General features: G+C 55.4%; 1 protein-coding gene across 3 annotated transcripts in view; it reads left to right on the forward strand.

The window, feature by feature from the left end:
* Window positions 1–25,056, forward strand: part of FAM222A (family with sequence similarity 222 member A) — a 108,746-nt gene that overhangs the window by 19,321 nt on the left and 64,369 nt on the right. The window contains exon 2 of one of the 3 annotated variants that reach the window (XM_054006951.1): window positions 3,463–3,571. The exons of 1 other annotated variant lie outside the window; for it this stretch is intronic. The gene's annotated coding sequence lies outside the window, so the exon portion shown is untranslated. Of the gene's footprint in view, window positions 1–3,462; window positions 3,572–4,551; window positions 4,578–25,056 lie in introns of those variants that run through there. One more of the 3 variants, XM_054006954.1, reaches the window with a different exon arrangement.

Genomic DNA, 25,056 nt, shown 5'->3' on the forward strand with positions numbered 1-25,056 from the left:
AACCAGCGCAGGCTGTTTGTTTTGGTTGGTTGGCGTGTGGCTGTCACTAATCTAAACTGCTTTTTCCTTTTAAGGGAAAGGCATACGGGTGTTCTGTAGCTTCGGTGAGACGCTGCTACTCTGTGACCTACAGTCTTGTCCCCTGCACAGCATCGGCTAGATAACCAGATGTCTGCCATCTGATAGCTCTGTGTTCCCACTTGATATTGCTGATCGATGGCAATTGATTTTCCTCCTGTGTAAACCTGAAGTGGTCAGGACTGCTGAGGGTTTTCTTCATGCACGGAGAGAGCTCGAACCCTTCTCTCCTTTCGTTTTTCTTCTGACGCCTGGTTTCTGGGTCCTCAGGCCCCCATGCTGCTGTCTCTGCTTAGACTCTGTCCCCAAACGCAGGCTCCACCCGCCATATTTGGGACTGTCCTAAAAACTGGGGCTTTCACAGGTTACCCACAATACAAACTGCCTAGTAAAACCTCGGTGCTGAAAGCTTGGGTTTGGGTTAATTCATCCGTGCTTTTAATAACTGACACCACTCCATGGGCTGGTGATGGGACACTAGATGGGCAGGGCTCTGAGTTACTCCAGAGAATTCTTGCCCAGGTGGCTGGTGGGTCTTGCCCACATGTGCAGGGTCTAACTGATCGCCATATGTGGGTCTGGAAGGAATTTTCCCCTGTCTCCAATTGGCAGAGACCCTCGGGGGGGGGGAAGGGAGGGGATCGCCTTCCTCTGCAGCATGGGGCACGGGTCGCTTGCAGATTTGAACTCATGTAAATGGTGGATTCTCTGGAACATGAAGTCTTTAAACCATGATTTGAGGATGTCAGTAACTCAGCCAGAGGTCCAGGCTGTGTTACAGGAGTGGGCAGGTGAGGTTCAGCGGGCTGTGATGTGCCGGAGCTCAGACCAGATGATCACGATGGTCCCTTCTGGCCTTACAGTCGTAGCCTGTGTTCGTGTGGGGTATTTTCTTGCTGCTTTTCACTCCTCTTGCTTAACAAAATTGGAGGGGCCCGTCTGGCCATCTCCCCGCAGTGTGCCAGCACGGCCTTGTGCGGGTTTCCAGCTCAGTGCGGAGAGAGGTCTAAATCCACACAGGCCCAGCTCCCCTTGAAATCCAGAGTGGCCCGTTTCTCTTCCTGTCAGGCCGGGCCCAGTTTGGGGCCAGTGTTGTGCTGCTGGGGCTCTTGAAAGGGACTCGGAAATGCAGCTCCAGGAGTGCCTGGGGTAGAGACGCTGGGAGCCCTGAAGCTGGTGTTAAAGCGAAGGGGGCTGATCCCTTGCAATGTTCCTGCATGTCTGTTGCAAGAGAAACGAGCTGTTCACCCCCACCCCCAGACAATTGGCTCTAATTGTCACCCTGTCACTGAGTGGCCATTCCCCCGCCCCGGGCACCGTCCCTGCACCCCCAGGGCTGAGCGTGCTGGCAGGGCTGCTGCTGCCAACGAAAGGAATGGGGGAGGGCGGAGGCCCGTGTAGTGGGTTCCCCTCAGCCGGTGCAGAGGGCTCCCTTCGCTGCGTCCTTCACCCCTTGCGTTCGGGGGAGAAGGAAGCGGCTGAGCCGACTGCCGGCCGTTTGCTTTCGTGCATGCAGCTGTGTGAGCGGCGCGGTACCCCTCATGCACGCCTTGCCTGGCAGCGCTGCCCAGGTAAGCACGAGCCCCCCTCGCGCCCCTGCCGCTAGCCATAGCGCTGAACCCACCCGGGCAGAGTTCAGTTGTTCATTGGGGGCTGTAGCTTGGGGGGGGGGGGGGAGGAAGGGCCATCTGCGGGAATGGGAACGACCGCCTCGCTCCCGTGTCTCTCTCTCTCTCGTCCAACGGAGTCCGGGCAATGGCACACCGTCCGAGGGTTGGGGCCCACCCCGCTCCCAGCCCGGAGAGCTCGGTAAGGGCTCCAGAGCATGCTGGGGGGCGCTGCTGATCTGTTGTACGGAGGAGCACGTGCTCCGGGGGGGTGTTCTGAACTATGGCCTCTTGGCAAAAAGCTTCCACTGGTGTCGCTACCCAGCGGGGGCGCTAGCGTAGATCAGCTGCCGTCATACCAATCCCTGCGCCCAGAGCACTGTGATGCGGTGGCTGAAATGCCAGCGCCAGGCTCCACGTCGAGCCCCTGCTGGAGCTGCCAGCAATGGGTAACTCGCTGGCAGGAAAACACCGTCAGGGAGGAGGACCAGGCCACTGAGCAGCGTTGCCTCGCTCCCCGCCCTCCTTGTCTAGGTCTTGTGCTGTGCCCATCTCCATGGTGTCTGGGCTGATGCGAAGCTCGCCTGTCGGCTCGTGCAGAGTCCGCCAGGGAAGGCCCTCAAGCTCTCTCCCTGCCTATCCCGAGCATGGTGGCCGAGGCATTCGGGATGGAATATGAAGTAGCAGCTCTCCAGTCACAAAGGGGCAGAGGGTGGGGGAGATGCTGGCCTGAATCGACACCCACACCTCCTTCCCTTCCCTTCTCTGCACCTCCATCATTGCAGGAAGTAAAAATCCCGTGTTCCCCTCCCGGCCGCAAATGGGGGAACCCTGCTGCGGGCTTCAGCCAGATCGTCCTGCAGAACCCTGTCTCCATCCTTGGAGCTTTGCCTGCTGGGTCACAAGGGGCTGCTCCCCGGTGGGTGGGGCTGTGGGTTAGTGGAGCTGAGTCCCGAGCAAAGGAAGAAGGCAGCACAGCCGCGCTATTAACGCACCACAATGATCATCAGCTCGCATTGTAATCATTAAGACTATTAGAAGGAAATGTTCGCTTGAAGCTAATGTCAGACTTTGTGTTCTGCTTTGCAAACGCTCACAATTAATGCCAATCAGATTCAGGAATAAGCCAACTTGAAATCATGTCTGTTTCATCTCATTTGTCAGCTGTTGCCATTCTGTGTTGTACATTTTCATACAATTGCTATAAACATAAAAGGGAAACTCCACATTCTTCAGAGGGCTCTTGTATTGTTCTGTGTTCGTTTTAATTACTTTGCATTCAGCGGCTCATCTGGCCTCGCCAAATAGCAAGAGAAAGTAGGTCTTTGTAAAACAAATATATAAATCTTGATAGATACCTTATTTTCCCATTCAGCTGTTGTGTTGGATTATCTACAGCTAAATAAGAAAAGCCTGTTAATTTTCCTTTTGCAGGGAGCTTTTTGTCTCTGCTCAGAGCTCGGGCTGTTTGGTGCATGTGTGTTTCCTCTCGAAGGAAATCTCAAAGAGGAGAGCGCGCAGGGTGGGGAAAGCTGGAATTTGACCGGATGGTGGTATAATCCCTGGTACAAAAGTCCACATCAATTATAAGAATTCCTACTGTAATCTTAGAAATCTATCTTTTCTGCTGAACGAGCTCATTAAAGAATACCATTCATTTCCGTCTCCCCGGGTGAGAAGGGTTTAAATCTCCTGAGCTTTGTGCTACAAAATAGACTTAGGGTGATGGACTTTTTTAAATATTAAAAGAAAGAGTTGATTTTTATTTTTTTTGCAGACTTGCAGCACAGACGAAGCGTAACCTAATTAGGCGAGGATGGTGGGGACGGGAGCTGCTGCAGCTTTAGGAGATCACCGCCTTGAATAGCTTCCCCATCTGTCGACTGGTAAATGTATCGCTTTCCTCAATGCACGTCTTTGATTACATGCTGGGGCCCTGCCGCCGCCTCCCCTTGTGCTGTGAAAAGAGCCATCTCCCAGAGAGAATGAGGTTTCCTCAGGCCATCCTGGCAAGTCCAAGAGGAGTGAGCCAATGCAAGATAGGCCTTTTGTGTGTGTTCATTGCTCCCAGGGCAAAGGGGGAGCGGGGGAGGTGGGGCGGGAAAAGGGACATGGGGGAGTCGTGCTGCCCCTAAACATACAGAGCGGGGTGAAAAATGGGCTTTCCATTCGCCGAGAGCTCTATTGTACCCAGCGGCATGGTACGAGGGCAAAGGGTGGGTGCCAACCCAGGGCTGTGGCGAACTCTCCTGTGGAACCGTAAAGACTAGAGAGTCTAGAGCAAAGAGGCGACGTGGAGGCAAGGGTCTGATGTCAACCGCGGGGTCTGTGTAGGCTGGAGCAGGGCGCTCCCCAGCACAGGCTAGTTCTGATGAAGACGGTGCCAGCCAGTTACAGACGGAAGCATGTAGGGCAAGAGACGAGCAGCAAGTGCTACGCCCGGAAAGTGTAACCTAAGCGTGCCATCCACGTTGCCACCGCTGTGTCGTGGTTCTGTGCAGGGGTGCTGGCCGGCTGGGGAACTTGCCTTTCTGACGGTGCAGGCTGGAGCACGGGGGTGAATTTGTGGTCTGCGTTAACAGGGTCAGACATGTGTAGGTTGTGCAGTGTGTGTGTGTTCCGCAAAGGCTCTATGCAAACATGTTAATTTGTTTTCTTTCTTCCCTTGCCTTTCAGGATAATTGGTTGCATTTGAAGTCTTTGTGAAAGCCTTTGATTATAGTAATTTCAGCAGTGTGATCTACCCTGGATTCCTTCCTTAGATTCTTTCACCGTTCAGGCACTTGGGGCCTGTAATTACACGAGCCAGTGCAGCTCTGCCTTGGTTTGCAGCGTAGCTGGGAAAGAGTTGGGCTAGTTGCCCTCTGGCAGCTGCCGCCTTGGTCTGGGCAGGTGAGCGGCGTGTCCCTGGTGTGATGCTTCAGGAGCATGTGTGGAGTGAGCAGCTCTTGGACACACAGTGGGCCAAGTGCAGGGAGTGTAGGCGTAGCAAAGCCAGGCCATTCTAGGCCTCTCTAGACACCCAATGGATTAGCAGAGCCCTGCTCGACCGGGCAGTCCAGGAGCCTGGCCGAGCTCTGCTGAGCCCCCGTCGCTCTTCGAGCCACATTTGATGGGGGGCGATTGCTGAGGAGACGGGAGCAGAGGGGCTAAGGGTATTTGTGCTACTGAAATGAAACTCAGCGCTAAGTTCTGCGAGTCCCATGCAGAAAAGCCATGCAGTGCAGGCTGAAATGCGTGCAGCACAGCTGGGAATGGGGATTACCGCACACAGCACGGAAAGGGTGTGTGTGTGTGTGTGTGTGTGTGTGTGTGTGTGTGTGTGTGTGTGTGTGTGACTGGGTTAGCGTCTCACTCAGGGTCGTCTCATTCGGGACTGGAAGCCTGGCTGGAGCAGTTAGCACTTTCCTAGGGCTGTCTGAACAGACGTGTTTTGTGTTTCCTGATGGCTGCCGCCTGACCCTGAGCGGCCAGTGCAGGGTGGCAGTTGGGATCCCCAGTGCTCTGACCCTTCCCTGCTGCTTGGCAAAATGTCTCTGTGTTTACAGACTCCCCATCCTGAGCCTTCATTGCTGTGTGGCGGCGCCAGGGTCCCAATGCAGCAGGAAAACCCACCTCCCCAGGGGAGGAGGAGGAGAGGAGGAGCAGCAGTACAGGGGCAGGCAGGTCCTTGGGGAAGCGGTTGAGATTGCAGACTGCCTGGCTGGCCCTCGAGAAGCGAAGCCCCCCAGGGGCGCGGTGCCACCTTGAAAACTCTTCCCATTGATCTCCTATAAACGTGCGGCCGCTGGAGCCAGAGCTGCGCGCGGGATTGAAGCGCGGCGTAATTGTGTCCGACAAGCGTGATTTCTTTTCAAAGTGATGGCGGTGCGGCTTTCTGAAAGGCTGCCCCAGCGGCGGCATTCCTCCCGCACGCCCTGATCCTACGTGACTTAGCGAGTGTAAAACTGAGGGGAAATCTGTATATTTTAAACACCGCCCACGCTGCCGGGACCCTCCGTTACCAATGCGCGTGCCCTGGCCCTGTGCCTCTGTTGGCTCCTTCCTGTTCCTGCCCCAAAATGAAACCACCCAAGTCGGCGCTTGACCTTTTGCTAGCGTGTCTGCTGCCTTGGGTGGGGTCTGACGTTTTGTTCCTGGTCCCACCTACTGACCTTCTCCTCAGAGATGTGTGTGCACGCGCCACTTCCAATTACTGACACCCTGGTCAGCCTCTTTCAGCTGCTTTTCACCTCGCTCCGTCTCGCGGCAAGCTGCGCCGGCCCCTCCCCCTCCAGGATGACTTTGTAAATGGAAGCAGACAGCATCCCGGCAGTGTGTGTGTCTCTATGAGCCGGCAGGAGATAAGCCCCCCTTCTAATCTAGTCCCCAGCAGCACGTGGCTGTTCTCGGTGTCACCTTGGGCTTCATGTTTATCCCCTTCACGTGCCAATTCAAGTGGAGAGCCACTAACGAGCTGCCCCCAGACCCGTCCACGCCAGGCAGCCACTTCCGAATCGGGCACTGAAGAGGCAGCTAGGCGGGCCAGGAGTTGGTGCTGCAAGGACTCGTCCTGTCAGGGGAGGGTTACGTGGCAGCTCCACTGCACACTAGCTCTTCCTTCCTGGTGATCACTGGCCAAGGAGAGCTCCGTCTGAGCGCTGCAGGCTGCGGTGCCAGGGGCTGGATTGAAGCAGGGGCCAGCGTGCTGCCAAGGTGCCGTTCTGTCCCGGCCGAGGTGCTCTGGGTTCGGTCCGTCTCTGCGATCCCTTCTGTTCAGCGAGCTAGCGCAGCACGCGACTCCCGAGGCCTCCTGTTCACGTTGGGAATGGAAATCACACAATCCAGATTTATGTCAAGAAGCAAATCCGCTAAGTGTAGGGGCCTGTGTGAAATGGTTTCCTCAGGGTTTTATGCTGTGCCCATCCCCGTGGTATCTGAGCCCTGATATCTATTCCAAGGTGGGCGTGGCTATACTGGATCAGACCAGGGTCCAACTGCTCCAGTATCTGGTCTCTGACAGTGGCCAGTGCCAGCTAATCGGGTCATGGGCTGAGCGTCCCCATGTAAAATATCAAGATTCCCTGGAGCCACCAGTTCCAATCAAGGCAGATGTGACTTGTCCCTTGCTGCTTCCAACCGCTCTGCCTTCGGGCTCAGACCTTCTCACATTAAACACAATTTGCCGACTCAGCTTTGCTCCAGCTCCACCCCAACAATGGCAGAAAGTCCTGTCTACACCGCAGGCCCTTTAAAGAGCCCTTATCCCTGTTTGGTGAGTGAAGTTGGCCCCAGCGTCCTTTCTCCTCTGTCTCCTGTGCGCCGATTGGCTGTTGCTTTTCTCCCCAGAGGTGGTTGCATTTCATTGGGGCTGTTTGTGATGCACTTTGTGGATCCTTCAGCCTGGCTTGTCCTATAGCAGTGCAAGATGGTGATTGTTAGATGCATTCAGCTCGTGTTAACCAAGACGCCTCTCTCAACAAACGTTTCCCTGATCCATAGGCTACAGAGGGGCTTCGTTTATAATTCCACTTGTAATTTTTCCATCAGACGTCTGTCTGTCTGTCTCCTGAGAAGTCAGTGTGTCATTGCACAGTTATACCGACTGAATGGCAGCACGTTTCTCTGCTAGGTGTTTATAGAGGGCCACTCAACAGAGCGTCTAGGGTGTGGGCCCCATACCCAGTTGCTAATTCAGGTCTGTGAATCTGCCTTGATTGTTTTCCTGGTGATCTTGCTTTGTCAGTTTGGGGGTTTGAGGCTGGGGGATGGGAGTGACATTCCAAGAATCTTAGGTTACTGTAGGAGCAAAAATCTTCTACCTGCCTACCCGAAATGAACACTTCGTGTTCAGAATGTCTCCTCAGTGTAATTTCCAGGGGGGGCTGCCATGGGAGTAGAGCTGTGCCCTTCCCCCATGAGTGACGTAGGACTAAAGAAATATGGGCATGCTATTTCCCACCCATTCTACTGGACATCGGTGGTGCATTTTGCCTGTAATGAAGTAATAATTGTAGCTCATCAGTATAGCGAGGCCTGGAGGCATTGTTATTGGATTCAGTGCAGTGCGCTGATTTCTCCAGTCTCGAAAGTAATGTCGCCTCTGTTTTTCATGTTGCACTTTTCTCTGATAAATGCATGGCCGTTCCACCTGGGGGTTGCATCTGCACACCCTGCTCCGGCTGCCAAAGCGAAAGCTGTGACCCCGTTACATGAGCTTACAGCAAATACTCCAAAGGGAGGGAAATGGCCCCGTAAAGTGGCGCTGACGTAAAGGACAATATGGAGTCACTCTTTAAAAGGGGTTTTATCAACTCCGGGAATTGCTAGATCTGTGTTCTTGCAGTGGCTTTAAAACAAAAAAAGCTTCTTTTGTTTTTTTTGTTTGCTTTTTTTAAGTATCTTCCTTGAGCATTTTGCAATAAAAAGAAACCAAAATATGGCCTCTTGGATTTAAAGATTCCACAACAGTGTTGTAAATGCAAACGCAGCATACGTGAGTGCATGGCTTTTTTGTTTAGCTAAAACCCCTTTCCAAAGTAACGTAAGTTAAACCAAAAGCCACTCTTATTCCGGGAGAAGTGTCAACCCAGGGAGTTGTATACCAGTCTAACAGTAGCCATAAAATTCACACCTCCGCTCACACCACTATAACTTGCCCGTGTGACAAGCCCTGAGAGAAGTACAAAAATCAAAGTGCTTCAGTGATGAAAAGTTCGGCTCCAAACCCCAGTGCCTAGTGTGGGCCTGTGGTGACTCGACTCAACGGCAGGTCTTCTGTGGAGCCCCAAGAACGCTGCCCTCCTGTGCCTCCTAGTACGTTGCAGAACTGGGGCCTTCGATGGCCAAGATCCTCCGCGTAGCCCAAGGTGTCGCTAGTAACCGAGCTAAGGAATTTTCTTCCATATTTTCTTTTAGTCTCTCCCTCGGCCTGGTTCTGCTGCTGCCCAAGTCGGCTGCCATTCCGAAGGCATCTGAGACGTGTTGGTTTCGAGGCTCATTATTAACCTGTTAGAGAGCTCTTCCTGCTCACAGCTAAAATAGATCTTTAATCTCTGCCCAAAATAGCTCATTTGATGGGAGGCCTCTTTAAAGCTGACACGTACATTTCACCCGGCTGCCCCAACCCCCCCCCTTGGTGTCTGCAAATGCTCAGTAGCACTTGGGTGGTTGTTTTTAAGTTGGTTATGTACACATCGGATACCTTCTTTCTTCCATCAGATCATTTGTAACAGTCGCTAGGCAATTTACTCCCATTCTCTGATTCAGTTCACTATTCGTGCTGTCACAGCCATTTTTCTATGCAGGGCTGAATTTTTAAAGTCTTCGTCCCATCTTTTGTGGCCTCATTGAGAAGCAAAAGAGTTTGGGTTTGTTTTTAAAACCGGCCCTTTTCGAAGCAGGGTTGGAAGGGAAAACATTCGGTCGGAAGCCAAGGAGCAGGACCGAACCAGTAGCGTGGTGATTGCCGAGCTGTGTCTTAAAGGGATGCTCTTGGGAGATTTTAAAAAAGAAACGGCTCAAATCCTGGAAGATTTTCTGTGGAAATTCCCACGGGTGTCAGTTTGTTTTTAGCAAAGCCCTTATCGTTTGGGGGCGAGTGGGAAACCCGAGCCTGGTACTAGCAGCCCTGTTGCTTTCTTGGAGTTGAAAAAATAGCGAACGTTGAATCCATCCATGTTTTGTTGCTGATGCTGCTTGTTTTACTTCCTTTGTCCCTCTCCAGTTGGACCGTGAAATTCAACTGGTGAGTTTCACTTCCGAGACCTCACTCCCCCTCTTGATCCTCCCCCCTTTATCGTAGCTGCTGAGGCGGGAATGGGGAAGAAATAGCAAACCTGGGCTTTGATGGCTTCCCTGCCTGGGGCTTTGGTTCTGCTGGGGAGGTGCAAAGTTCAGCCGCCTTAACTCTCTGCTGACCGTTGTTAGAAAAGCGTCCAGGCCTGGCCCCCAAACAGGCGAGTCGGGTCTGTGGCAGCAGCACAGCTAGGCAGTGGCTCAGCGCTTCAGCTTTTGCTGTAAACTGTGGCTTGTTTGCGTCTGGTGTTTGCCCGAGCTGGGGGGGCCCTATGGCAGGCTGCCTTTTAGAACAAGGGTCTGTTAAATGGCTTTTGAGTGTAAGACCCCCCCCACTCCCCCACCGATGCAGGAAATAGGTAATAACCAGGCTTTGAAGATCATATGGCCTGAAGATGTCACATTGGCCTGTTCAGCTGGTGTATTGTGGTGCTCAGAGCCGGCTCCAGGCACCAGCTTAACAAGCAGGTGCTTGGGGCAGCCAAGGGAGAGGGGCGGCACCTGCGGCAATTCGGGGGTGGCAGGTCCCTCACTCCCTCTAGGAGCGAAGGACCTGCTGCTGAACTGCCGCCGCCGATCGCGGCTTTTTTTTATTATTATTCCCAATTGCCGCTGCCGATCGCGATTGCGGCTTTTTTTAGGGTGATTTCTCCTTGGGTACTGCTCCTCTTCCACGCACGGGGCAGGTGACCTGGAGGTGCTGGCGTCCTGGGTGGTGTCCCGTCTGCCTGGGCACGGGTCTGGGGAATGAGGCTGTGCTGAGAAACCTGCAAGGCCCAGCACGGGGGGAGGCGGGCGGGCGGGAGAGTGTAGCTTTTGCGATTACTCTGGACTCTTCTGCCTTTTAAGTCGAGTTGACGTACGAATAGTTTTCAAAGTCAGCCCAAAGCCGTGTTAAGGAGGTCATGGCGGAGCCTAACTTCCACTTTATTGCTATCTTAATTAAAAGAACCATTCCAGAAGGACAAAGGATAAGCCACCAAGCCGTGCTGGTTGCTTTGCTGCTCTTTTAATTGAAGAATCGTTCCAGCAGGGACCTGCTTTGGGGTTTTGTCAGGTTTTTTTTAGGCGGGTGTTTTGCATAAAATAACATCCCCCCAACTCCCCGGGTTTTCGAGCTGTGAAACTCCTGCCTTGTGTGGCAGCCTTGGGCAGTTTGTCTTTTTATTGCCATGGTGTTAAAAGGCAACGGAAAGAGGAGTGGGGAGATGGCAGCCAAATGGTACCTCGCTATATAAAGGCCCGGTGGGAAAGCTGTAAAGGGGAGTGGGTTTGCCCGCTGGGGGCCTGCTTTGCAGGATGTGACGTTCCCCCTGCGAGAGGGAGAGGGACCCAGCGCTTAATAGCACACTAATGCATAAACTTCTCCCTGAGCACCAAGGAGGGGCTCGTTGACTCCACCGGTTCCTTCGACTGCTGCCAAACCTGGGTGAATGAACGCAGTGTTAGCTCCCTGTCCCCACCGGCAGCGGGGAGAGGGGAAGAGCCTCAGGCTGGCTCTTCCCGGAGATGATGTGAGCACTGACCCTAGTGATGGAAGCATCAGGCTAGGCTGGGATAAGGTGAGGCTCGTCTCATGTAGCCGGGCACTGCCCGGCGCTGCTGTAGTCGGTGTAGCTGTCTCTTGCCTCATTCTCTTCACCAGCTGCACAGCGGGGCATGGAACCCGGGTCTCCTGAGTCCCAGTCCAGGACTCCAGAGGTCACGTCGCCACCTCTGCTTTCTAATGACTCCTGGCCTCCCTGACTCTGGCTGTGGGGGCATCTGGGCCAGCTTCCCGGCCGCTCCTGTGAGAAGCAGTGGGAAGCCCATTGCTTGAGTCTAATCATGACCGAGCGAACTGTGCTCTGCCCCAGCGTCACTGACGCTCGGGAGTTTATCACTGAGTGTTTTTCTTAGAGCCCCGGCGTGAGATTCCAGGAGAATTTTGGCTTTCATATACTTTTTTTTTTTTTTTTTTAAAATAGCAAGTTTCTTGCTTTCGGTGTTGTGGTGAAAAGCTTGGTTGAAAACGTGACCCTGAGCAACTTAGAAGACAGAAGCCAAATAACCAGATCCCAAATTCATTCATTTCTTTTAAATGTCCTGGTTTGGGGGGGACACTGGCTCATGAGTGGGGCCCTAGCCATGCTGCCAACCACGGGGCTTTCTCCGTTTCTACACTCCGAGGCCATGCCCCATGCTCCCCCGAAGGATGGCCGCTAAAAGGTGCGGGAGCACAGCCAGCATTAACAACTCGCATTGAGGGATGCATTTCGCTTCGTGTCCTTCAAGTATTCGGGGCCCAGCTCCCCGCCCCTGGGGCGACACCAGCCGCTTGGGCCACTGGTTTCAGGGGTTCTTGATCCTGAGCCAGATGGTCTTTGCTGTACGAGGGACAGGTCTCCGAGGCAGGGCAGCGGAGGGCTGTCACCCTTTTAAGAAGAATAGTGGGGCCAGGCGCTGTGTCACAGTGTGACCCTCGCTGGAGGAAGTGTCAGTGTCCTTGGTCAGTGCATCTCGCTCTGTGCTCCAAAGAGACTTGCTGGAGAGAGGAGGAGGGACAGTCATTCTCCCTCTGCCCAGTCTATTCTGGGACCCGGAGCCCTGCAGCTGGTGCCAAGGAAATGGCCCATGTCACAAGGCCAACATGGACCTTTTCTGGTTTGAGAGGCCACCATGCGCTCGCAGAGATGCTTGAGCTGCCCCCCCTCGATTTACAACCTGGGGGTCTGGTGACCAAGTACCTGGGACGGGCCCATGGCTGTAAAACAAGCTCCCCCCACCCCATGCAGCAAGGAGTCTCTGTTTGCATGGCTCTGTGGAGGGTAGATGTGGGCTTCAGTTCGGGCGGGGGGGGGGGAGTGCAGGGCCGGCACAACCCATTAGGCGACCTAGGCGGTCACCTAGGGCACTAACATTTGGGGGGGCGGCGACCATGGCGGCCGGACCTTCAGCAGCCCCGGTCATTGGCGGTATTTCGGGAGCGGGACCTTCCGCTGCCTAGGGCAGCAAAAAAGCTGGCAGCGCTCCTGGGGGTGTGGTGACTGGGCTGGGAGTTGGCACTGTCAGGGTAGGGGCACAAGCTTGGCTGAATTTTAACCTTGTAAGGGGTGCTGGGTTGTCGAGTGCTCAGGACAGGCCAGAGTACCAGCAAATGGGTTAAAACTACAGTAAACAGAATTATCAGATGCATTGGAAGAGTCAACACAGCTTTTCTAAAAGGAAATCATGCCTCACCAATCTATTAGAATTCTTTGAGGGAGTCGTCAAGCATGTGGACAAAGGTGATCCCGTGGGTAGAGTGTACTTGGACTTTCACAAAGCCTTTGACAAGGTCACACACTTATTCCTGCTGGAATTCTGCACCACTGTGCAAGGCAGAATTTGCGCAGAATTAATGTTCCCTGCAAAAATTTATTTTTGCCACGCAGATTTGATTATAGTGATTAGCAGCACTATAAACACACACGGTGCTTTGCTGGCATGCATGGGACCTGTCCTCAGTCTGAACAAAGCCAGAGTAGACCAAAACTGCGGTGCAGCTGAGAAGAGAGGGAGGGTATTACCAGGCAGGGTGGGGGGGTGGAGGGAGGTTGCTTGGTAGGGAGTGTCTCAGCAGTGGGGGGGGCTATACTGAGTCTGGGTCATGGCTGTTCAAACCTTTGATTAGTCCCTTGGGTCCAAATGCCATCCAGATACTGCATCCAGCGTGGCAGTGACGAGCGCGGTACAAGAACCATAGAGGAGAGAAGAGCACACAGTTGTTTTTTTCCCCCCGTGGTGTCTTTCATGCCAAGAATTGCTTTGGATTTGGTCTCTGCTAGGAGGCTGGCCTGTCACACTGAACAAGTGGTAGCAGCAGAGACTAGTACAGAGGGGCCCTTGTGTCTTGCTGTCTGTGCTACAGCTCCCCACACTGCTGTCACCGGCTTCTCCGTTCCTGGGGTCGCCTCGCTAAGGCCGTCCAGCCGGAGCGGGGACTGCCGGAGCGCTGGCCGCAGGGACTGCGCCCCCCAGAACGGATGTGCCATTGTGGCCCGGGGGGGGCGTGCAGTGCAGTGGTTGTGCCCTGCTGGCATTGCCTTGGCAGAGCTGCACACACAGTCTTGCCTGGGCACAGCTGGTGGGACCAGGGCCTCAGGTATGGACAGGTGTGCATTAAAGGGCTGTCCTGTGTTTGCCTCTCCCCAAGGAGTCACCGGTGTGTCAATAGACTTGTTCCCAGTTGGCTGGGGGCAGGGCTGTTTGCTTCCCCATCTTCCACGGGGTATTTGGGATTGAACTGCAATCTGCCTGCTGAGCCATTCCCCGCTCCCTCTCCAAATTGGCAGCATGTGGGGTGGGTCAGTCACCTGTTTGCTCTCTGGCCAATGGGTCTGCAGGTTGTGGTGGGTGGGACAGTCAGTGGGCAGGTTCAGCTGGCTCCCTTCTAAGGAACAAGGCTTTGGTTTCCATCCAGACCTCCCCAGCTGTAATCAAAGGAGGCGCAGTCCAGGCCAGGGATTTAGCTGGGCTGAAGAGACAACCCAAGTTGGTCTTCTTTTTATCTGGCATGAACCTGGGAAAATAATTGTCCTTGTAAAGCCCTTGCCGCCTTTTCCTGGGGACCTTTAACCAGGTTATCTGGGCCTCCAGTTGACTAGCTGAGCCTGCTTCTGCTATGCACAAAGATCGTCCTTTAAAGACCAAGCAAGAGAGGCGCTGGGGCAGGATCTGGCAGTATGCAAATCCATCTAGCCATTACCAGGCGCTTTCATTTCTGATTCCTGTCTCTGTCACGGTGCGGGGGCCGGGGAGGGTGAGCTGGGTGAAGGGCAGGAGAACTCCTCACCAGCTGGCCCAAAAACGTAAAGAAACCAGCTAAATAATAAGCAGGAAAATAATCACTTTTAGCATCATTCTCCATTACGACCCCCAGCCTCCAGTTTTAATCAGAGGCGCCTGTGTTGCTTTAAGAGCTATGGGTTTTAAAGATCACAAGAGGGGTTAGAGAAAATTACCCTTGACTCTTACATGCTAATGTAATCTCTAACCAGATCTTCAGTACTGCAGCTAAAATTGCTTTTTAGATTAACATTTAATTATTAACAGGGCTCTCTGGAAGGCCTGGGGCTTGTGTGCGCGAGAGGGGGGAGAGCAGGGAGCTGGCGGCTCTGAATGTATTAGACAGGCCTGATGGAGACATTTGCAAGCCGAGAGGGGAAGGTCGCTGCGCGGCCGATGGTAACGCGCCGTGCTTTATTGCAGCCCTCGGCAAGGTGTCGTCAAACTTTCTTTTTGATTTTATCTTCTATTTCCCATAATTTACCGAGGGGTGACCTTTCCCATGTTAACTCATTCCGGGACCAAACTGTCAGCTTTGCTAATTGACTGGCCTGCCCTTCTTTCGCATGCCTCCCTCCCCTTCCCTGTCAAGGGTGAGCATAAATTACCTGGGAACTTCCAGCCCAGAATATCTGGAAGAGAGGCTGCTCGGGAAGCCAGGCTTCCTCCACCGCCATCCCCAGCGCTGCCGGCGTGTCTGTCCGTAGAGCAGGGCTGCTCTGCGCAGAGACCAGGGAGGGGTCTGAGTGCAGGCCTGGGAGCCTGGACTCGCAGTGACTCTTGATGGGGACTTTCAGTCAGTCACTCAACTGCTCTGACTCCATTTTCCCTTCTGTACAATGGCGATAATGTGTGACTTTGTATTGCAGTAAAGCCCAGAGACCCCACTGCGCTAGGTGCGGCACAAATGCAACTTGCCCATGCCGTCTAGGGGAGGGGATTTGGAGGCAGTTAGAAGGAGCTCTGTTCTGCCGTGGTGGATCTGGGGAAGTGCCGCCTTTCAGTTCCTCTCAAAGTGGTTATTCTGCCTGATAGATCTCCGCTCTCTGGGCCCTAACCCCTGGCCTTCCCTCCTCTGATCCGCTGTCTGGAGCATGGCTACCTCCTTAATATCCTTGTCTTTCAGCAGTGCCTTTCATTGCACCAGGGCTGCTTGGGGCAAGGTGGAGCATGGTTCTGGAGCCTGTCGTCTCCGGCTGCAGTCTGCCCTGTGTGTACGCAGAGCGGATGCAGACTGCAGGGTTTGGGGCTCAGATGTCGTGCGCCACAGTCCCCTGCTGACTTTTGAGACCCGGCCCCTGGACTCTGTGGCTGCTTTGGTACAAAGGCAGGCACTAGCACACCCGCGGGGCGCAGCGTGTGGAGCGGGTGGTGAGCAGGAAGTGCTGGCGTGGCCACGGAGATGGTTGTGCGGCTGTACGTGCTGGAACGTTGGTTTTCCCCGCTGGCTCATTACGGGGACAGCAAATGGAGTTTGGCCGGCTCAGGCTTCGCTAGGGGAGCGCGTCGCCGTGTCGACTGCCAGCTGCAGTCACTGCCCTGCCGCTCGGCCGCAGGAGGAGCCTCTGCAAGCACCCAGAGGGGGCAGCTCTGGCCTCCCCCCGCTGCCTCTCTCCTGCTGGGGGCGCCCCAGCCGCCGGCTGGCAGAGGTGGCTGGAGACAAGGTGTGGGTCTCTCCCCCTTCTCGGATCATTGCAGCAGTGCTGGCCCCACTCGGTGGGACAGGGCCTGGCCTCATGGAGCGCCTAAGCCTGCTGCTGGGCCTGGTGGGAACATGGATCCCCGTGGGGCCGAGCGTACAGCCAGCAGCTTGGCGCTGACGTCCTGCCAGCGGGCAGGCTCCCTGCTGTCAGCCGGGGAGGGGAGGGATGGCTGGGAGGAAGGCCAGTGCAAGCGACGGTTGGCTGGGTAGAACGTCCCCGCTCTCTGTGGCTGCAACGGCTGGTTTCTGCAGCCGCGTCCTCAGCTCCCGGCCTGATTAAAGTGCTCGAAGATGTACATTGATTATGGAAAAGCCATTAAAATAACGAAAGCGGCTTTGAGGAGGTGGCTTGGGCCTGGCACCTTTCCTGATGCTGTCCCACGGGTGAAGGGGGCGGCACCAAACGGGGCGAGGCCACCAAGCAATGCCACTTGAATCTCTCTGTGCTCACCCAGTGCTGCTGGGCCGCTTCGGCGCCATTGCCTCGGTAGGGTGTGCTGGGCCGTTCCCACGCTGCCATGGGCACAGTCCACCAGAAACCAAGGGACCGCTGAGACTTGGCAAACTGACTGCAGGAGAGGGGCAGGTGCCCAAAGGCCAGGGGAAATGGCTTCTTTAGGTCCCATCCAAACAGCTGTTTTCAAACACACACATTTCCCTCTCCTGTTTGAAACCCAGACATTGGAACTCTGGTTATTATCTGTATTACCGTCGCCCCAAAAAGTCCCAGTTGAGAGCCAGGCCCCATTGTGCCAGGCACTGCACCCTGAAAAGCCCACAGTCTAACGGGCGGGGTGGAGATTGGCAAGGGAAACCGAGTCACAGAGCGTGCTGCCCCTGAGCCACCCGTCGAGCGTGCAGGTGAACCTGACAGTAAGTAGAAGTGAAACGGAGGGCTCAGATTTCATTATCCAAGCTGGGACGGACACAGGAAAGAAACCCCTAAAACTCCCCTCATAGCGAAAAGTAACCTGTGGTGCGGCCATTCTTGCTGCTCTGCAAACAGCAGTACTGGGCTGTTGCTACTCTAGGGAAGGAGTTGTGCTTGTTTAAAACAGTCTCTGAATTGAATGTGTCTCGAACGTTCTGGGCCTGGCTTGAATCAGCCAGAGCTGGCCTGTTCGATGGGGGATGCTTTGGTGCAGCGCCTTGGACACACTGATCCACGCTGTCGGTCAGGCTAGTCAAGGCCTGTCTGGATCTTTACTAGCACCCTCCTGCAGCTTCACAGGATGCTGCCAAGAGCCCTTGGGTTTCACTTCCTCACCTTTGCTTCGACTCGGTTTCACTTTCGCATGCTTGCAGGTGAGCCTGATGCTGCTGTTTGCGGGTTCGTAATAATGCAGGGCCAAGCTTGGGAGTTATTTAAAATAGATATTTTTCGATCAGTTCCTGAAAATCCTTCTCTTCCTCTCGGCTTTGTAACCGCTCCTTTTATCTCTCCCAGTTCCCAGAATTCCCTTCTTTTCTGGTGCTTCTCCCACCCCATCCCTGTGTTACTGGAGCCCCTTTGCTGATCGCAGCCAAAACTGCCTTAGACTCGCCGGTCACAGACACTGTACTAAACCCCGGTTAGACACTGCTGCTCGGTTCTGCCCCGGCTGTGCTGGTGGTGGTGCGTGCCAGGCGAACCCGCTGGGGCTGCCCGAGGGGGGGAGGCTGCACATGTGGCTAACGCTCAGTCGGCTCTGTTGTAGGAGGGGGCAGTGCCATCGCTAGGTCCTTTCTGTACTGCAAAGCTGAGTCACCCGAGTGCTGGTCCACTCCCGTCACTGGAGTTTTAGCTGAAGTCGGGGAGGGGGGAGCAGTTGGGGGAACATGCCTGTTCTCACCTGTAGCCTGGGCCACCTTGGAACGATCTATGCTTCCCTCCCCCCACCCCCCAGCTTTATTAGCGTCTCAGCAAGGATGGCACAAATGATAAATTGGAGCCGGCCTTGCTGCAGAGATCCCCCCCGCCCCCATTCTCTTCAGAACAAGAGGCCTGCTTCTCAAATCCCTTTTAGTCATTGTTCTCTCCAGGCGAGCGAGCGGCACAAACTCAATTCAGCCTTAGACTTTGAAAGTTCCTATTTCTCCCCCTCGTCACATTTTCTTTTATCTAAATCCTTGCCTATGAAAGCCTCTATCGACAGCTGCGCTGGCCTTATCGCGCAGAAGGGACCTTCGCTGAGGCTCTTGGAGGAGATAAGAAGGTCTTATCAGCCTCTGATGTCAGAGAAGGTGCCAAAGCGTTCTGTCATTGGAGCTTTAGACATGCGGTATTTTTTTTTATTAAAGTCACAAAGACCTTGGGCTTATAAATAGTCTGATTTAGAGATAGGGCTTCAAAATTAGCAGGCCCTGGAAAAAGACTGTGGAATGGAGTTAATAAAGGAGGGGCGTGCCCCAGCCAGACATCCAGGGCAGCTTTCCATAGCAGTCAATATAGAACGGAGACCCTGCTTTTTAGCTGAGGACATTGAGTTTGCCTCTGGCAGCCTGGGCCCAGGAGGAAGATCCAGGCTCTCTTGGGATCGGGAGGACCCAGCCTGCCGTCTGCTTTCTGCTGCAGCCGTTTTGAACGGAATCTGCTGACAGCTCCGCTCCACTCTCGCCGTTTCTTCCCGGTGCAACTCCTGGAGAGTGATGTGGAGGGAAACGCGAATTGTCTCAATTCCTGGGCCAGTTCTGGCGCTGGAGAGAGACACTGTGAAATGCCCAGGTCAGGAGGACGCTGTTGCCTGCTGCCTAGCCAGGGAGGGGAATGTAGGGGCACTTTAGGAGCGCCTCAGTCACAAGGTGTTTTACAGTGGGGAAGAGCCAGGCTACTGTTAGGGGAATCGGGAGCGAACTGTGCCGTGCCGTGCTTTCGTCCCCACTCCTCATCGCACCAGTCTCTTCCTTCCTTCCTCACGTGTTCTCCCTCATTTACTCCAAAGGAGGCTGGTCCTGGGTGGGAAGTGATCAAACCTCATGCTCCAGGGTCTTGGCTAATTGCTGCAGGGGTCAGGAAGGGCACCGTGCACACATAGCACTGCACAGGTCGCCAGGCAGAGGGAGGGGGCCTCTGCTTTCTGCTGAAGCATCAGGTATTGTCCTCCGTCAGAGGCAGGATAGCAGCAGTGATTGATCCCTGTTCCCACAGGGAATGACGGCTCTCTGCTCTTTAAGCTGTATCCATGATGGAAGAGGATCATTCAGGGCCCAGCAGGAGCAGTTTGAGTCAAACAGGGGAAAAGGACAACTTCTTTGGTTATCCCAGAACAGCCACCTGCAGTAGCAGGAAGCCAGACAGTCTCCAAAACAACTTATCCCCCCAGAAACCCTGCAGCTCCCAACGTGTGTGAGCCTGCACTTAGTGCCACAAGCTGAGTTCCCCCCCCCCCCACCCCGGCCACTCTCACGGGGCCCCTTAGGCCTTGTCTCTACAGGGGATGCTGCGGCTCGTGTGCACGGGGCTCTTTGCACCTGCTTGGAAGCAGCCCTAGCGCAGATCCCAGCTTGCGGGAGCCATGCTGGTGTGCACGAATGGCTGAAAGCGCTAGTGTAGACCTGGCTTCGTCTTGCATTGGTCCTTCCCCGCCAGCCTGTCCCCTCCCCAGAGCTAGGGGATGGTTGGGCTGCCGGTGCGGAGAGGGTTACAGACGAATAGGAAAGAGAGGGTTAAAATCTCCAGGTTCTCTTCTCTCTTCCCCCTGTCGGCCACCCCCCCAGGTTGGGATGGGGAAGGAGCTGTTTGCTTTTGTCAGTAATGAAGAGTGACGTGACCTTTCCTAATGCAACTTGTCAGAGCGATTCCCGGTACGGGGGCGGGGATCTGCACTGACAGCACCTGCTACCGCAGCCTCTGCTCCGCATGTCCTCCTTCGCCAGGGGAAACCCCATTCCTCCGGCGGGGTGGGGCTTGTGACTCTGAACAGGCTGAGAAGAGCAGCCTTGTGGGCCCTGCTGTGGGAAGGAGAAGGCCCTCCCCCTGGAGAGTGCGGCCCAGGAGAATGGCAGTCCACTCCCAGTGAACGGTAGGTGCCTAAATCCGCTCAGAGGCTCCTTTAATTCTTGCCCTGCGGCACATCTAGGCAAGAGCAGACACCTGCTATCGGGAGGGCTACGCCTGCCTCTCCGGGTGCAAGGTTAACACACAAGACCGGGGAAGGTCCCTCTGTGAGGTCTAGGAGCAGCTATGTCAGAGCCTCCCTCGGCAGCTGCTCAGAGCTTCCCAAAGCAGGAGCAGGGTAATCCTGCCAGGATTGCTTTGCTCAGCTTTGACTCCTGGGGTGGAACTGACCAGCGTCTGGCCACTTTCACGCTGCTGCTGCTGCTGGCTAAACCTGTGAGTTGTGGAGCAGCCCGTGTGCAGGCCGGGGGACCGGCGCTGAAAGGAGTCCCGCTGGCAGCAGTAAGGACTAGAACATTCAGTGATAGCTTAAATGAAGGGGTTTGGTCCCTTCCCTCACCAGGGAACGTTTCCCCTCTGTCAGTGGCCGGTAGCCAAGTGCCTGTTTCAAGCATTGAACCCATTTCTGTACACCCATGGCTCCCAATTCACAACATGCCCCAAACCCCTGCCCCGTGCGCAGGCTGAGGAAGGGGGTCTAAGCCTGCAGATCTCCCGCTCACACCCCAGCTCCTCAGCGCATGCTCAGCAGAGGGCGTCCAAACTGGGGGCAGGTTAGCAAAAGTGCCGAGTGTCATCTTTCTTGTGGCGAAGGAGCCAGAGCAGCTTGAACTAAATCGGATCCTGCTGATTGGAATTAGTTCAAATGCAGATGGAGCTAACTAAGCTAATGGTAAGCATTTGAACAGCCCAGTGTCCAATTCCTGTCAGCTGATTCAAGGGCTTTTCTGAAAAGCATTAACGAAATGCCATCGAGTGGACAGATGCCTATTGTGCGGTGGGGCCATCTCCGCCCTCTCACATACCGGGTGCATTATGTGGGCCCGGCTCGCAGCACAATTATTATGCAGAGCTCTACAAATCTGCAGGATCAGTGTCCTGCTGGGTGAGGACTCAGCCCGCAGGGCACAAGCCATGGGGGAAGGGAGATGGTCCAGCCCTCCGTGTCGGTCTGTGCTGAGGAGCCTGAAGCGTGACCCTCCGATCTCCGGCACGGCCGCAATGGCTTGTCCTGCTCTTTAGGGGCTGGCCTGGGTTGCGCATGCGTACCCGTAATGGCCTTGCTGCTACTGATGACAAGGGTGGTGTCCCATCCATTTCCTTCATCGCATCAGGTGTGACAGCCCCCAGGCTTCTGGCAAGTTGCTGACACGGCCCCTCACGCCCCCGAAGCTGGGGCCCCACCTGGCTTTCAAGGGCAGCGGCGAGAGACGGGCCTGCTCGCGTTGCCCTGGGGATTGGCACTAGCCAGCAGGGCCAACAGCCATTGCTCTCTGGGCCATAGCGTGGGGTTATGGAGCCGTGTTCTGCTGCCACGGCTCCTGCCGGTGTCGGGCTCTGGCTTGAGCGCCACAGGGAAGCGGGTTCCCTGCTGTTGCTGCCCCGGGACTGGGGGCAGGGTTTCTGGAGCGGCCTGTGCCATTCCCTCCACGCTCTGGCACCCTTTTGCTTCCAGCTTAACGGAGGGGTCAAGATGTGAGTGAGCCATGGAGACTAGTTCCCCCTTCATCCCCTAAAGGAGCTTCCTCCAGGCCGGGGGCTGGCCTGAGTTCTGCTGTGTGGAGCCCATCCAGCCCTCAGGGCAGGGGGCGGTGTGTGGGCACCACCGACCTTACTGCACATTTGAACCAGTGGCCGAGAGGTGCACGAGTCTCTATTATCCAGTATTGACCCCCGAGCTGCCAGCCCTCCGCTCCTCTGTGCCTTAAGGCACGTCCCGGCCTTACCCCAGTGTGGGTTGCTCTGAGGCTGAGGAAGGCCGGGTGACTGCAGGGAACGTGGGCTGGCTGACACCACCGGCTTGTGCTAACTCCCTCGGCCTGTGTGCCCCGCTGCCTTCAGAGCCGTTCTCCCGCTGCGTCCTCGGGCAGCTCTCCGGGGTGCAGAGCGCCCAGGGTGGCGGTGTGTTCGGGCTCAGTCCCGGCAGCCTCCAGGGGCCACGCTGCCCTGCTCCACGGGCCCCTCGCCGGCTGACGCCTTTACCCAGGCGGCGGCTCCGGGGCTCGAGTTCTAGCAGGGAGCTGCACTGAGGCAGGTCTGGAGGGCAGAAGGGCCAGCTGGTTCCTGGTCCCTGTAACCTGCTGCGGGGCTGAGTTCTCCCAGCCAACAGGCTGCTCTGGAGAGGTCTGAGACCGGTGCAGTCTAGTGGCAGGACCGTGTGTCCAGTCCTAATAAAGCCCAGACTTTGCCCTAGGCCTGGGCTGAAACTGACCTTTGAAGTCACCGGAGAGCTGCATTTCTTGGGCTTCCTGTAGGTCACCTGTGGTAATGCAGCCCCTGTCGCTGGTGTAACACATGGGGGTAGAGACACTGTTTTCCCTCGGTTAGACTGGGCTGGTGATTAGAGGCGTGGGGTGGTGAGGGCTTGTGTGTTCAGCAGCAGAGTTGTCTGGGCTCTGCACAGTGCTGGTCTTCCCGGCTCTAAGAATTAGCCCCTTCCATTCAGTGGGGATCCAGAGACGCTGCCCGTGGCATAACCCCCTCGAAGCAGAGATTTGGGTGGGAGGAAATGAGGGGAGCTCAGCCCCTCAGGGGGAAAGGCTCAAATGCCAATCCCAGGGGTTTGATCCTGGGATCAGACCTCTTGAGAGTTGAGTCCTGAGGTCTCTGTGCATTTGCTTGTCCACAGTGTGTGTCCGAGCCCAAGAAAGGGCCTGGGCCTCTGGCTTCACTTCCTGAATAATCCGCCGTAGCAGCTTGGCCTCGATTTCAGTCCTGCTTCAGGATGCACTGTGAGGGGCAAGGCCCATGGGTGGGGGAGGCATCTCTCTCCTTGGTAAGCAAATCCCACAGTCAAACACATGGAACCCCAAGTTGTCCCACTAAGTTCCACACGTGCTGCTTCTAGGGAAGCGAAGGAACCTGATCTCTCTGCTGCCAGAGACTTCAACCCTCCTCCAGCAGACGCACCCCCCACTCCTGTGCTAGATACCCCAGGCCTGCTGTGAGCGTGGGGCTGGCGGGGGGGAGGTGGCGGGGGCTGGCTCCCCCAGCTGCGTTAGTATGCACAGGCAACTGTAGCAGAAAATCTAATTTGATAATTAGCGTAGCTGCCAGGGCTGCTTTATGTCAAAAGCTGTGGCCTTTTTGCCTTAAAAAAGAGAGTACGTGAGAGAAATCCCTTTAATTTCAGCAGATGCAGTTAACTTGCCCCCTTAAGCCTGATTGCAGCAGTGCTCATCAATACTGCATTAAAGGGGATGGCACTGACTGATGGCCCATCACAAACTGTGTGAGGCTGTGCCCAAACCAGGGCACGGGATGGGAGAGGCCTCACCCCAGGGGCCGGGGTAGGGTCGCCAGGTCAGAGGTTAAACCGTGGCATGGGCAGGGTGTGAGCCGCAGGAAGGATGGCCCCAGCACTGGTCTGGGATCCAGGTGACCGGGGTGTGATTCCTGGCTCTGCTGCACGCGCTCTGTGAGATCCTGGGCGCGTCACTGAATCTCTCTGTACCGTGGGGTAGTGACAGCTCACAGCCGGGAGAGAGGATAGCTCTTTGTGAGGGGCTGTTGCCCAAATCCGGGATCGCAGACGTCCTAGGGGAGAGGGAACGAGGAGATGAAAGGAGCCCAGGTGACGTTGGGCTGCTGGCCAAGATGACGTCCTTAGCAGTGAGATCTATTGGACTAGCGCAGCTCCTGGAGAAGGGGGAGATGCCCCATCCCTTGGGACGCTCGCCATTCAGCTGGCTTGGAGAGTAGGCGGCAGGGGGCTGATCTCGATGTGCCTTTCCAGGGAGCTGGTCTGGGGAACATGGCCAATGCCGCCGGACTGGTGGAGGCCAGTGCAGCTTTGAGAAGCCCTCAGGGAATAATCCGGACTGTGGGTGGGGGTTTCCTTTTGCCGATTTGCCTCCCCGTTAGAAGTGTGAGGTGCTGTGGAAAAGCTGGAGGCGCCAATGTGACTTCAAATAAACACAGGGAAAGTGATCTGGCAAAGGAGGTTCAGGGCAGCAACCGGCGCTGCCTGGGGAGGAGAGCTGGCAAGGAGATGCGTGAGCCCCAAGTGCTGCTGGGCTGGGAAGGGTTAAAGGGTGATGAGACAAAGACACTTAAGGACAGAGGAGCTGGTGGAATCATTAGCACTTGGGGATGAGCATCTCGAGCTGGGAACCTCAGATGTTATTAAATGTGCCCATTAATATGGGGCGAAGCTTAGCTTAGCTGTCTAAAAAATTGTCTCTGCTAAGAGCTGCGTGACACTGGGTGACTGGGGCAAAATTGTGATCGGAATTAATCGGTGGCTTTATTTAGTCTGGCATGTGGCTGCTTCGTCTTTCCAGGCCCTGCCACGCTGCTGCTCCGGCTGCGCCCGAGCTGCCCCCGTTGCTGTACAGCCAGGTTGCTTTGGCCCTGTGAGGTCTAGGGTGGGCACATTGCCAGCTGCGGGGGCGGGGGGGGGGGAATGGCAGCACTAGCAGGCGGGTGGAGTTCAGATGCTGCAGTCCCAACCTGGAGGGATTTAGCCGAGACCTTGCAAGTTTCCAGGGGAGAGGCTGCTATTGCATCCTGGCTTGGAAAGTCCCTTAATCATTTGTTACGGTGCCTTTGAGTAGAGCCAAGGGATGCCCCTTCTGAGGTTTGCTCTTAGCCCTTCTGTGAGCAGCAATCAGGCAGCCCTGGTCACCTGGACTGGGAGCCTGCAGGGAGAATGCTGCTTGCTTGCAGCTAATTACAGAAGTAGCAATTAGCTGCTTCCTGTAGGTCCCAGGGAAGGACAGCAAGTGTCTCATCTCCGCCCCATGTGCTGCAGCAAAATGGGCGGTCAGCATTATCCACCCCGGGCCGGGACCCCTGGAGAGCAGGGGACGCTTTGGCAGCCTTTCCAGGAAAATCCCTGGGTGCTGCTCCAGCCAATACTGGTAGCGCCATGTTGCATGGTGGTCCCTTTGGACGTGATACCCTAACAGCGGCTGTGCTGCCACTCAGATGAGACATAAAACCCAGGCTCTGACCCACTCAGTCATTTACGATCATGTGTCTGCTTCACC

The sequence above is a fragment of the Malaclemys terrapin genome, chromosome 16 (assembly GCF_027887155.1).
Source record: "Malaclemys terrapin pileata isolate rMalTer1 chromosome 16, rMalTer1.hap1, whole genome shotgun sequence".
In the NCBI taxonomy this organism is placed as follows: domain Eukaryota; kingdom Metazoa; phylum Chordata; order Testudines; family Emydidae; genus Malaclemys; species Malaclemys terrapin.